The sequence below is a fragment of the Clarias gariepinus genome, chromosome 5, assembly GCF_024256425.1.
Source record: "Clarias gariepinus isolate MV-2021 ecotype Netherlands chromosome 5, CGAR_prim_01v2, whole genome shotgun sequence".
Lineage (NCBI taxonomy): Eukaryota > Metazoa > Chordata > Actinopteri > Siluriformes > Clariidae > Clarias > Clarias gariepinus.
This window is the reverse complement of record NC_071104.1, coordinates 1483996-1496246: the sequence shown is the minus strand read 5'-3', so window position 1 is coordinate 1496246 and position 12251 is coordinate 1483996. Positions and strand designations below refer to the sequence as shown.

General features: G+C 44.0%; 9 non-coding genes across 9 annotated transcripts; 5 read left to right on the top strand and 4 right to left on the bottom strand.

Annotated features, from left to right (window-relative positions):
• Positions 1–2143: 2143 nt before the first annotated feature.
• trnak-uuu (transfer RNA lysine (anticodon UUU)) lies at positions 2144–2216 on the top strand. Its single transcript has one exon. It is a non-coding gene; the product is annotated as a tRNA-Lys (tRNA).
• Positions 2217–2822: 606 nt separating this feature from the next.
• trnaw-cca (transfer RNA tryptophan (anticodon CCA)) lies at positions 2823–2894 on the bottom strand. Its single transcript has one exon. It is a non-coding gene; the product is annotated as a tRNA-Trp (tRNA).
• Positions 2895–4065: 1171 nt separating this feature from the next.
• On the top strand, positions 4066–4138 carry trnak-uuu (transfer RNA lysine (anticodon UUU)). Its single transcript has one exon. It is a non-coding gene; the product is annotated as a tRNA-Lys (tRNA).
• A 606-nt stretch (positions 4139–4744) lies between these two features.
• trnaw-cca (transfer RNA tryptophan (anticodon CCA)) lies at positions 4745–4816 on the bottom strand. The gene has a single exon. It is a non-coding gene; the product is annotated as a tRNA-Trp (tRNA).
• Positions 4817–5989: 1173 nt separating this feature from the next.
• On the top strand, positions 5990–6062 carry trnak-uuu (transfer RNA lysine (anticodon UUU)). Its single transcript has one exon. It is a non-coding gene; the product is annotated as a tRNA-Lys (tRNA).
• Positions 6063–6668: 606 nt separating this feature from the next.
• Positions 6669–6740, bottom strand: trnaw-cca (transfer RNA tryptophan (anticodon CCA)). The gene has a single exon. It is a non-coding gene; the product is annotated as a tRNA-Trp (tRNA).
• A 3089-nt stretch (positions 6741–9829) lies between these two features.
• trnak-uuu (transfer RNA lysine (anticodon UUU)) lies at positions 9830–9902 on the top strand. Its single transcript has one exon. It is a non-coding gene; the product is annotated as a tRNA-Lys (tRNA).
• Positions 9903–10507: 605 nt separating this feature from the next.
• trnaw-cca (transfer RNA tryptophan (anticodon CCA)) lies at positions 10508–10579 on the bottom strand. The gene has a single exon. It is a non-coding gene; the product is annotated as a tRNA-Trp (tRNA).
• A 1171-nt stretch (positions 10580–11750) lies between these two features.
• On the top strand, positions 11751–11823 carry trnak-uuu (transfer RNA lysine (anticodon UUU)). The gene has a single exon. It is a non-coding gene; the product is annotated as a tRNA-Lys (tRNA).
• The last annotated feature ends 428 nt before the right edge of the window (positions 11824–12251 follow it).

Here is a 12251-nt window from a genome sequence, read left to right as displayed (position 1 = left end):
TGTTGAAAACATGGCAGTTAAACAAAAATCTTAATGGTTCGATTGATCTCGGCTTAAATACTGGGACATGTTATCAGCCAGTGTGAAGGTTTAAAATTCTGGTGGCCAACCTCACCACTTGAAAGGGTTCACAAGTGCTTTGTTTCTTCACGTGTCAAACAATGGACGAGCGTTGGGAAAGGATGCCTCAAACTGCTTTTTGGGAGCGATGGCACCTTTTTCAGGGCCTGGATAGCTCAGTCGGTAGAGCATCATAATCTGAGGGTCCAGGGTTCAAGTCCCTGTTCAGGCATTACCTTCTATTGGTGCTTAGGAAGAAGAGCGTTTGGCGCAAGTTGTTCAAAGCGATTAAAAATCCCAGCTTGGATTAAGAAATTCTCAAGAGCAGAACGTTGGAAATTGCTGACTCCTTGCCAAGTATTTCCATAATTTACCAGTGGATACTTTCTCTTAGGAGATTGTCTTATGTTCAGGTAGGTCACCAGGAGATGGTATTGCCACAGGTCTTCTTATCTACAGATGAATAAAATACAAACCCCTCACCTTAGAAGGAAACTTGAAGCTTCAAACATTTCCATTTCTTACCTAGGATAAACTAGGATCCTGTCTGTCAGACCAGCTGAATCTTCTCTTATGATGGCATCTAAAGACGCCTTATCAGGCCCTAACTTTTCTCAGCACGCACAGCCGGCCGAGAATGGGGAAACATGTTATATTTGGCTGAGGATGTCTGCCTAGTAATTAGGTCGGTGAGCTGTTACCTGAGCGCTGTCATCTTTTGTCAAGAGGTTGACACAAACATGCATGGTCATCCTAGGGATTGGATGTAATTTAAAATTCTGCCTACGAACCTTCTCGGAAAAGCCAGCAACACCAGCCGCCACACACAGACAGCTCATGACCTCGACGTGATTTGAACACGCAACCTTCTGATCTGAAGTCAGACGCGCTACCGTTGCGCCACGAGGTCCTACATGGCGAGCGGTGCATGTGGCAGCACATTTTCTCTCAAGGACAAGTCACGCGCGTCATCTATTGCTCCAGGCTTCTGGAATCTGGGATAGGGCTTTTTTTGTGCAAAGGACAAAGCAAAAGCTGATTGCATAACCTGTCTGATTCCCCCGTCCATGGATATCAAGAAGGTTTTTCATGATCAAATAGCACTCCTCAGCTCAGTGTGTGAGTGTGAAACTTGGACAACTTGAACCTGAGTCTTGTCTCATAGACTGGAAAGCATATGAGTATGGAGCAGTGTGGGACAATCTTTGGGATTATTTCACAACAGTCTTTGTGTCAGATGATGGGCATTCAGTGGCAAAGGTGGTATTAATCTCCATCTTCCGAGTTACACGGAGCCACGAATGCCCAAGATTGCACTACACACTGGACTTCAACGTATATAAATATATCTATATGTATATATGAAAATACATCACTGAAAGCTCCCTTGCGCCCGTTTTCTATGAAAGCATACAGTGATAAATTGCTGAAAGCCGATGCGGATGTCTTTGTCTGGTCCAGAGTAGACGATCCATTTGATCAGGGAAGTATGCTGGAAAAGTGTGTGTGCAAAACTGTTGAAAATGTAATGAACAGTGTCGACTGCAAACCAATCTTGACCGAGTTGGTTGTATTTCTCAGTCGATAGCGCACTGGTCTTTTGATCTCAGGGTCCATGGCTTTAGTCCATGTTTGTAAATAAAGTAGACTTGAAAATGAGTCATGTGGTCTCCTTGTCTAGAAGGCCAACCTTCGTCGATAATGCTGATCTCTTTAAAGTTATTCACATACCATAGGCATATAAGACATTCACTTATCCTAGATAAGACTTTAGAGGCAGGGCTGTTCAGAAGAGTGATCCTGGTAACAACTTTCACTGGATGTGATGGTCAGAATCCTCTTGTTAGGGAACGAAATGTTGAAAACATGGCAGTTAAACAAAAATCTTAATGGTTCGATTGATCTCGGCTTAAATACTGGGACATGTTATCAGCCAGTGTGAAGGTTTAAAATTCTGGTGGCCAACCTCACCACTTGAAAGGGTTCACAAGTGCTTTGTTTCTTCACATGTGTCAAACAATGGACGAGCGTTGGGAAAGGATGCCTCAAACTGCTTTTTGGGAGCGATGGCACCTTTTGCAGAGCCTGGATAGCTCAGTCGGTAGAGCATCAGACTTTTAATCTGAGGATCCAGGGTTCAAGTCCCTGTTCAGGCGTTACCTTCTATTGGTGCTTAGGAAGAAGAGCGTTTGGCGCAAGTTGTTCAAAGCGATTAAGAGGCCCAGCTTGGATTAAGAAATTCTCAAGAGCAGAACGTTGGAAATTGCTGACTCCTTGCCAAGTATTTCCATAATTTACCAGTGGATACTTTCTCTTAGGAGATTGTCTTATGTTCAGGAAGGTCACCAGGAGATGGTATTGCCACAGGTCTTCTTATCTACAGATGAATAAAATACAAACCCCTCACCTTAGAAGGAAACTTGAAGCTTCAAACATTTCCATTTCTTACCTAGGATAAACTAGGATCCTGTCTGTCAGACCAGCTGAATCTTCTATTATGATGGCATCTAAAGACGCCTTATCAGGCCCTAACTTTTCTCAGCACGCACAGCCGGCCGAGAATGTGGAAACATGTTATAGCAGGCTGAGGATGTCTGCCTAGTAATTAGGTCGGTGAGCTGTTACCTGAGCGCTGTCATCTTTTGTCAAGAGGTTGACACAAACATGCATGGTCATCCTAGGGATTGGATGTAATTTAAAATTCTGCCCACGAACCTTCTCGGAAAAGCCAGCAACACCAGCCGCCACACACAGACAGCTCATGACCTCGACGTGATTTGAACACGCAACCTTCTGATCTGGAGTCAGACGCGCTACCGTTGCGCCACGAGGTCCTACATGGCCAGCGGTGCATGTGGCAGCACATTTTCTCTCAAGGACAAGTCACGCGCGTCATCTATTGCTCCAGGCTTCTGGAATCTGGGATAGGGCTTTTTTTGTGCAAAGGACAAAGCAAAAGCTGATTGCATAACCTGTCTGATTCCCCCGTCCATGGATATCAAGAGGGTTTTTCATGATCAAATAGCACTCCTCAGCTCAGTGTGTGAGTGTGAAGCTTGGACAACTTGGACCTGAGTCTTGTCTCATAGACTGGAAAGCATATGAGTATGGAGCAGTGTGGGACAATCTTTGGGATTATTTCACAACAGTCTTTGTGTCAGATGATGGGCATTCAGTGGCAAAGGTGGTATTAATCTCCATCTTCCGAGTTACATGGAGCCACGAATGCCCAAGATTGCACTACACACTGGACTTCAACGTATGTAAAAATATCTATATGTATATATGAAAATACATCACTGAAAGCTCCCTTGTGCCCGTTTTCTATGAAAGCATACAGTGATAAATTGCTCAAAGCTGATGCGGATGTCTTTGTCTGGTCCAGAGTGGACGATCCATTTGATCAGGGAAGTATGCTGGAAAAGTGTGTGTGCAAAACTGTTGAAAATGTAATGAACAGTGTCGACTGCAAACCAATCTTGACCGAGTTGGTTGTATTTCTCAGTCGATAGCGCACTGGTCTTTTGATCTCAGGGTCCATGGCTTTAGTCCATGTTTGTAAATAAAGTAGACTTGAAAATGAGTCATGTGGTCTCCTTGTCTAGAAGGCCAACCTTCGTCGATAATGCTGATCTCTTTAAAGTTATTCACATACCATAGGCATATAAGACATTCACTTATCCTAGATAAGACTTTAGAGGCAGGGCTGTTCAGAAGAGTGATCCTGGTAACAACTTTCACTGGATGTGATGGTCAGAATCCTCTTGTTAGGGAACGAAATGTTGAAAACATGGCAGTTAAACAAAAATCTTAATGGTTCGATTGATCTCGGCTTAAATACTGGGACATGTTATCAGCCAGTGTGAAGGTTTAAAATTCTGGTGGCCAACCTCACCACTTGAAAGGGTTCACAAGTGCTTTGTTTCTTCACGTGTCAAACAATGGACGAGCGTTGGGAAAGGATGCCTCAAACTGCTTTTTGGGAGCGATGGCACCTTTTGCAGAGCCTGGATAGCTCAGTCGGTAGAGCATCAGACTTTTAATCTGAGGATCCAGGGTTCAAGTCCCTGTTCAGGCGTTACCTTCTATTGGTGCTTAGGAAGAAGAGCGTTTGGCGCAAGTTGTTCAAAGCGATTAAGAGGCCCAGCTTGGATTAAGAAATTCTCAAGAGCAGAACGTTGGAAATTGCTGACTCCTTGCCAAGTATTTCCATAATTTACCAGTGGATACTTTCTCTTAGGAGATTGTCTTATGTTCAGGAAGGTCACCAGGAGATGGTATTGCCACAGGTCTTCTTATCTACAGATGAATAAAATACAAACCCCTCACCTTAGAAGGAAACTTGAAGCTTCAAACATTTCCATTTCTTACCTAGGATAAACTAGGATCCTGTCTGTCAGACCAGCTGAATCTTCTATTATGATGGCATCTAAAGACGCCTTATCAGGCCCTAACTTTTCTCAGCACGCACAGCCGGCCGAGAATGTGGAAACATGTTATAGCAGGCTGAGGATGTCTGCCTAGTAATTAGGTCGGTGAGCTGTTACCTGAGCGCTGTCATCTTTTGTCAAGAGGTTGACACAAACATGCATGGTCATCCTAGGGATTGGATGTAATTTAAAATTCTGCCCACGAACCTTCTCGGAAAAGCCAGCAACACCAGCCGCCACACACAGACAGCTCATGACCTCGACGTGATTTGAACACGCAACCTTCTGATCTGGAGTCAGACGCGCTACCGTTGCGCCACGAGGTCCTACATGGCCAGCGGTGCATGTGGCAGCACATTTTCTCTCAAGGACAAGTCACGCGCGTCATCTATTGCTCCAGGCTTCTGGAATCTGGGATAGGGCTTTTTTTGTGCAAAGGACAAAGCAAAAGCTGATTGCATAACCTGTCTGATTCCCCCGTCCATGGATATCAAGAGGGTTTTTCATGATCAAATAGCACTCCTCAGCTCAGTGTGTGAGTGTGAAGCTTGGACAACTTGGACCTGAGTCTTGTCTCATAGACTGGAAAGCATATGAGTATGAAGCAGTGTGGGACAATCTTTGGGATTATTTCACAACAGTCTTTGTGTCAGATGATGGGCATTCAGTGGCAAAGGTGGTATTAATCTCCATCTTCCGAGTTACACGGAGCCACGAATGCCCAAGATTGCACTACACACTGGACTTCAACGTATATAAATATATCTATATGTATATATGAAAATACATCACTGAAAGCTCCCTTGCGCCCATTTTCTATGAAAGCATACAGTGATAAATTGCTGAAAGCCGATGCGGATGTCTTTGTCTGGTCCAGAGTGGACGATCCATTTGATCAGGGAAGTATGCTGGAAAAGTGTGTGTGCAAAACTGTTGAAAATGTAATGAACAGTGTCGACTGCAAACCAATCTTGACCGAGTTGGTTGTATTTCTCAGTCGATAGCGCACTGGTCTTTTGATCTCAGGGTCCATGGCTTTAGTCCATGTTTGTAAATAAAGTAGACTTGAAAATGAGTCATGTGGTCTCCTTGTCTAGAAGGCCAACCTTCGTCGATAATGCTGATCTCTTTAAAGTTATTCACATACCATAGGCATATAAGACATTCACTTATCCTAGATAAGACTTTAGAGGCAGGGCTGTTCAGAAGAGTGATCCTGGTAACAACTTTCACTGGATGTGATGGTCAGAATCCTCTTGTTAGGGAACGAAATGTTGAAAACATGGCAGTTAAACGAAAATCTTAATGGTTCGATTGATCTCGGCTTAAATACTGGGACATGTTATCAGCCAGTGTGAAGGTTTAAAATTCTGGTGGCCAACCTCACCACTTGAAAGGGTTCACAAGTGCTTTGTTTCTTCACATGTGTCAAACAATGGACGAGCGTTGGGAAAGGATGCCTCAAACTGCTTTTTGGGAGCGATGGCACCTTTTTCAGGGCCTGGATAGCTCAGTCGGTAGAGCATCAGACTTTTAATCTGAGGGTCCAGGGTTCAAGTCCCTGTTCAGGCGTTACCTTCTATTGGTGCTTAGGAAGAAGAGCGTTTGGCGCAAGTTGTTCAAAGCGATTAAAAATCCCAGCTTGGATTAAGAAATTCTCAAGAGCAGAACGTTGGAAATTGCTGACTCCTTGCCAAGTATTTCCATAATTTACCAGTGGATACTTTCTCTTAGGAGATTGTCTTATGTTCAGGTAGGTCACCAGGAGATGGTATTGCCACAGGTCTTCTTATCTACAGATGAATAAAATACAAACCCCTCACCTTAGAAGGAAACTTGAAGCTTCAAACATTTCCATTTCTTACCTAGGATAAACTAGGATCCTGTCTGTCAGACCAGCTGAATCTTCTATTATGATGGCATCTAAAGACGCCTTATCAGGCCCTAACTTTTCTCAGCGCGCACAGCCGGCCGAGAATGGGGAAACATGTTATAGCAGGCTGAGGATGTCTGCCTAGTAATTAGGTCGGTGAGCTGTTACCTGAGCGCTGTCATCTTTTGTCAAGAGGTTGACACAAACATGCATGGTCATCCTAGGGATTGGATGTAATTTAAAATTCTGCCTACGAACCTTCTCGGAAAAGCCAGCAACACCAGCCGCCACACACAGACAGCTCATGACCTCGACGTGATTTGAACACGCAACCTTCTGATCTGGAGTCAGACGCGCTACCGTTGCGCCACGAGGTCCTACATGGCGAGCGGTGCATGTGGCAGCACATTTTCTCTCAAGGACAAGTCACGCGCGTCATCTATTGCTCCAGGCTTCTGGAATCTGGGATAGGGCTTTTTTTGTGCAAAGGACAAAGCAAAAGCTGATTGCATAACCTGTCTGATTCCCCCGTCCATGGATATCAAGAGGGTTTTTCATGATCAAATAGCACTCCTCAGCTCAGTGTGTGAGTGTGAAACTTGGACAACTTGAACCTGAGTCTTGTCTCATAGACTGGAAAGCATATGAGTATGGAGCAGTGTGGGACAATCTTTGGGATTATTTCACAACAGTCTTTGTGTCAGATGATGGGCATTCAGTGGCAAAGGTGGTATTAATCTCCATCTTCCGAGTTACATGGAGCCACGAATGCCCAAGATTGCACTACACACTGGACTTCAACGTATATAAAAATATCTATATGTATATATGAAAATACATCACTGAAAGCTCCCTTGTGCCCGTTTTCTATGAAAGCATACAGTGATAAATTGCTGAAAGCCGATGCGGATGTCTTTGTCTGGTCCAGAGTGGACGATCCATTTGATCAGGGAAGTATGCTGGAAAAGTGTGTGTGCAAAACTGTTGAAAATGTAATGAACAGTGTCGACTGCAAACCAATCTTGACCGAGTTGGTTGTATTTCTCAGTCGATAGCGCACTGGTCTTTTGATCTCAGGTTCCATGGCTTTAGTCCATGTTTGTAAATAAAGTAGACTTGAAAATGAGTCATGTGGTCTCCTTGTCTAGAAGGCCAACCTTCGTCGATAATGCTGATCTCTTTAAAGTTATTCACATACCATAGGCATATAAGACATTCACTTATCCTAGATAAGACTTTAGAGGCAGGGCTGTTCAGAAGAGTGATCCTGGTAACAACTTTCACTGGATGTGATGGTCAGAATCCTCTTGTTAGGGAACGAAATGTTGAAAACATGGCAGTTAAACAAAAATCTTAATGGTTCGATTGATCTCGGCTTAAATACTGGGACATGTTATCAGCCAGTGTGAAGGTTTAAAATTCTGGTGGCCAACCTCACCACTTGAAAGGGTTCACAAGTGCTTTGTTTCTTCACGTGTCAAACAATGGACGAGCGTTGGGAAAGGATGCCTCAAACTGCTTTTTGGGAGCGATGGCACCTTTTTCAGGGCCTGGATAGCTCAGTCGGTAGAGCATCATAATCTGAGGGTCCAGGGTTCAAGTCCCTGTTCAGGCGTTACCTTCTATTGGTGCTTAGGAAGAAGAGCGTTTGGCGCAAGTTGTTCAAAGCGATTAAAAATCCCAGCTTGGATTAAGAAATTCTCAAGAGCAGAACGTTGGAAATTGCTGACTCCTTGCCAAGTATTTCCATAATTTACCAGTGGATACTTTCTCTTAGGAGATTGTCTTATGTTCAGGTAGGTCACCAGGAGATGGTATTGCCACAGGTCTTCTTATCTACAGATGAATAAAATACAAACCCCTCACCTTAGAAGGAAACTTGAAGCTTCAAACATTTCCATTTCTTACCTAGGATAAACTAGGATCCTGTCTGTCAGACCAGCTGAATCTTCTCTTATGATGGCATCTAAAGACGCCTTATCAGGCCCTAACTTTTCTCAGCACGCACAGCCGGCCGAGAATGGGGAAACATGTTATAGCAGGCTGAGGATGTCTGCCTAGTAATTAGGTCGGTGAGCTGTTACCTGAGCGCTGTCATCTTTTGTCAAGAGGTTGACACAAACATGCATGGTCATCCTAGGGATTGGATGTAATTTAAAATTCTGCCTACGAACCTTCTCGGAAAAGCCAGCAACACCAGCCGCCACACACAGACAGCTCATGACCTCGACGTGATTTGAACACGCAACCTTCTGATCTGAAGTCAGACGCGCTACCGTTGCGCCACGAGGTCCTACATGGCGAGCGGTGCATGTGGCAGCACATTTTCTCTCAAGGACAAGTCACGCGCGTCATCTATTGCTCCAGGCTTCTGGAATCTGGGATAGGGCTTTTTTTGTGCAAAGGACAAAGCAAAAGCTGATTGCATAACCTGTCTGATTCCCCCGTCCATGGATATCAAGAAGGTTTTTCATGATCAAATAGCACTCCTCAGCTCAGTGTGTGAGTGTGAAACTTGGACAACTTGAACCTGAGTCTTGTCTCATAGACTGGAAAGCATATGAGTATGGAGCAGTGTGGGACAATCTTTGGGATTATTTCACAACAGTCTTTGTGTCAGATGATGGGCATTCAGTGGCAAAGGTGGTATTAATCTCCATCTTCCGAGTTACACGGAGCCACGAATGCCCAAGATTGCACTACACACTGGACTTCAACGTATATAAATATATCTATATGTATATATGAAAATACATCACTGAAAGCTCCCTTGCGCCCGTTTTCTATGAAAGCATACAGTGATAAATTGCTGAAAGCCGATGCGGATGTCTTTGTCTGGTCCAGAGTAGACGATCCATTTGATCAGGGAAGTATGCTGGAAAAGTGTGTGTGCAAAACTGTTGAAAATGTAATGAACAGTGTCGACTGCAAACCAATCTTGACCGAGTTGGTTGTATTTCTCAGTCGATAGCGCACTGGTCTTTTGATCTCAGGGTCCATGGCTTTAGTCCATGTTTGTAAATAAAGTAGACTTGAAAATGAGTCATGTGGTCTCCTTGTCTAGAAGGCCAACCTTCGTCGATAATGCTGATCTCTTTAAAGTTATTCACATACCATAGGCATATAAGACATTCACTTATCCTAGATAAGACTTTAGAGGCAGGGCTGTTCAGAAGAGTGATCCTGGTAACAACTTTCACTGGATGTGATGGTCAGAATCCTCTTGTTAGGGAACGAAATGTTGAAAACATGGCAGTTAAACAAAAATCTTAATGGTTCGATTGATCTCGGCTTAAATACTGGGACATGTTATCAGCCAGTGTGAAGGTTTAAAATTCTGGTGGCCAACCTCACCACTTGAAAGGGTTCACAAGTGCTTTGTTTCTTCACATGTGTCAAACAATGGACGAGCGTTGGGAAAGGATGCCTCAAACTGCTTTTTGGGAGCGATGGCACCTTTTGCAGAGCCTGGATAGCTCAGTCGGTAGAGCATCAGACTTTTAATCTGAGGATCCAGGGTTCAAGTCCCTGTTCAGGCGTTACCTTCTATTGGTGCTTAGGAAGAAGAGCGTTTGGCGCAAGTTGTTCAAAGCGATTAAGAGGCCCAGCTTGGATTAAGAAATTCTCAAGAGCAGAACGTTGGAAATTGCTGACTCCTTGCCAAGTATTTCCATAATTTACCAGTGGATACTTTCTCTTAGGAGATTGTCTTATGTTCAGGAAGGTCACCAGGAGATGGTATTGCCACAGGTCTTCTTATCTACAGATGAATAAAATACAAACCCCTCACCTTAGAAGGAAACTTGAAGCTTCAAACATTTCCATTTCTTACCTAGGATAAACTAGGATCCTGTCTGTCAGACCAGCTGAATCTTCTATTATGATGGCATCTAAAGACGCCTTATCAGGCCCTAACTTTTCTCAGCACGCACAGCCGGCCGAGAATGGGAAACATGTCATAGCAGGCTGAGGATGTCTGCCTAGTAATTAGGTCGGTGAGCTGTTACCTGAGCACTGTCATCTTTTGTCAAGAGGTTGACACAAGCATGCATGGTCATTCTAGGGATTGGATGTAATTAAAAATTCTGCCCACAAACCTTCTCGGAAAAGCCAGCAACACCAGCCGCCACACACAGACAGCTTATGACCTCGACGTGATTTGAACACGCAACCTTCTGATCTGGAGTCAGACGCGCTACCGTTGCGCCACGAGGTCCTACATGGCCAGCAGTGCATGTGGCAGCACATTTTCTCTCAAGGACAAGTCACGCGCGTCATCTATTGCTCCAGGCTTCTGGAATCTGGGATAGGGCTTTTTTTGTGCAAAGGACAAAGCAAAAGCTGATTGCATAACCTGTCTGATTCCCCCGTCCATGGATATCAAGAGGGTTTTTCATGATCAAATAGCACTCCTCAGCTCAGTGTGTGAGTGTGAAGCTTGGACAACTTGGACCTGAGTCTTGTCTCATAGACTGGAAAGCATATGAGTATGGAGCAGTGTGGGACAATCTTTGGGATTATTTCACAACAGTCTTTGTGTCAGATGATGGGCATTCAGTGGCAAAGGTGGTATTAATCTCCATCTTCCGAGTTACATGGAGCCACGAATGCCCAAGATTGCACTACACACTGGACTTCAACGTATGTAAAAATATCTATATGTATATATGAAAATACATCACTGAAAGCTCCCTTGTGCCCGTTTTCTATGAAAGCATACAGTGATAAATTGCTCAAAGCTGATGCGGATGTCTTTGTCTGGTCCAGAGTGGACGATCCATTTGATCAGGGAAGTATGCTGGAAAAGTGTGTGTGCAAAACTGTTGAAAATGTAATGAACAGTGTCGACTGCAAACCAATCTTGACCGAGTTGGTTGTATTTCTCAGTCGATAGCGCACTGGTCTTTTGATCTCAGGGTCCATGGCTTTAGTCCATGTTTGTAAATAAAGTAGACTTGAAAATGAGTCATGTGGTCTCCTTGTCTAGAAGGCCAACCTTCGTCGATAATGCTGATCTCTTTAAAGTTATTCACATACCATAGGCATATAAGACATTCACTTATCCTAGATAAGACTTTAGAGGCAGGGCTGTTCAGAAGAGTGATCCTGGTAACAACTTTCACTGGATGTGATGGTCAGAATCCTCTTGTTAGGGAACGAAATGTTGAAAACATGGCAGTTAAACAAAAATCTTAATGGTTCGATTGATCTCGGCTTAAATACTGGGACATGTTATCAGCCAGTGTGAAGGTTTAAAATTCTGGTGGCCAACCTCACCACTTGAAAGGGTTCACAAGTGCTTTGTTTCTTCACGTGTCAAACAATGGACGAGCGTTGGGAAAGGATGCCTCAAACTGCTTTTTGGGAGCGATGGCACCTTTTGCAAAGCCTGGATAGCTCAGTCGGTAGAGCATCAGACTTTTAATCTGAGGATCCAGGGTTCAAGTCCCTGTTCAGGCGTTACCTTCTATTGGTGCTTAGGAAGAAGAGCGTTTGGCGCAAGTTGTTCAAAGCGATTAAGAGGCCCAGCTTGGATTAAGAAATTCTCAAGAGCAGAACGTTGGAAATTGCTGACTCCTTGCCAAGTATTTCCATAATTTACCAGTGGATACTTTCTCTTAGGAGATTGTCTTATGTTCAGGAAGGTCACCAGGAGATGGTATTGCCACAGGTCTTCTTATCTACAGATGAATAAAATACAAACCCCTCACCTTAGAAGGAAACTTGAAGCTTCAAACATTTCCATTTCTTACCTAGGATAAACTAGGATCCTGTCTGTCAGACCAGCTGAATCTTCTATTATGATGGCATCTAAAGACGCCTTATCAGGCCCTAACTTTTCTCAGCACGCACAGCCGGCCGAGAATGTGGAAACATGTTATAGCAGG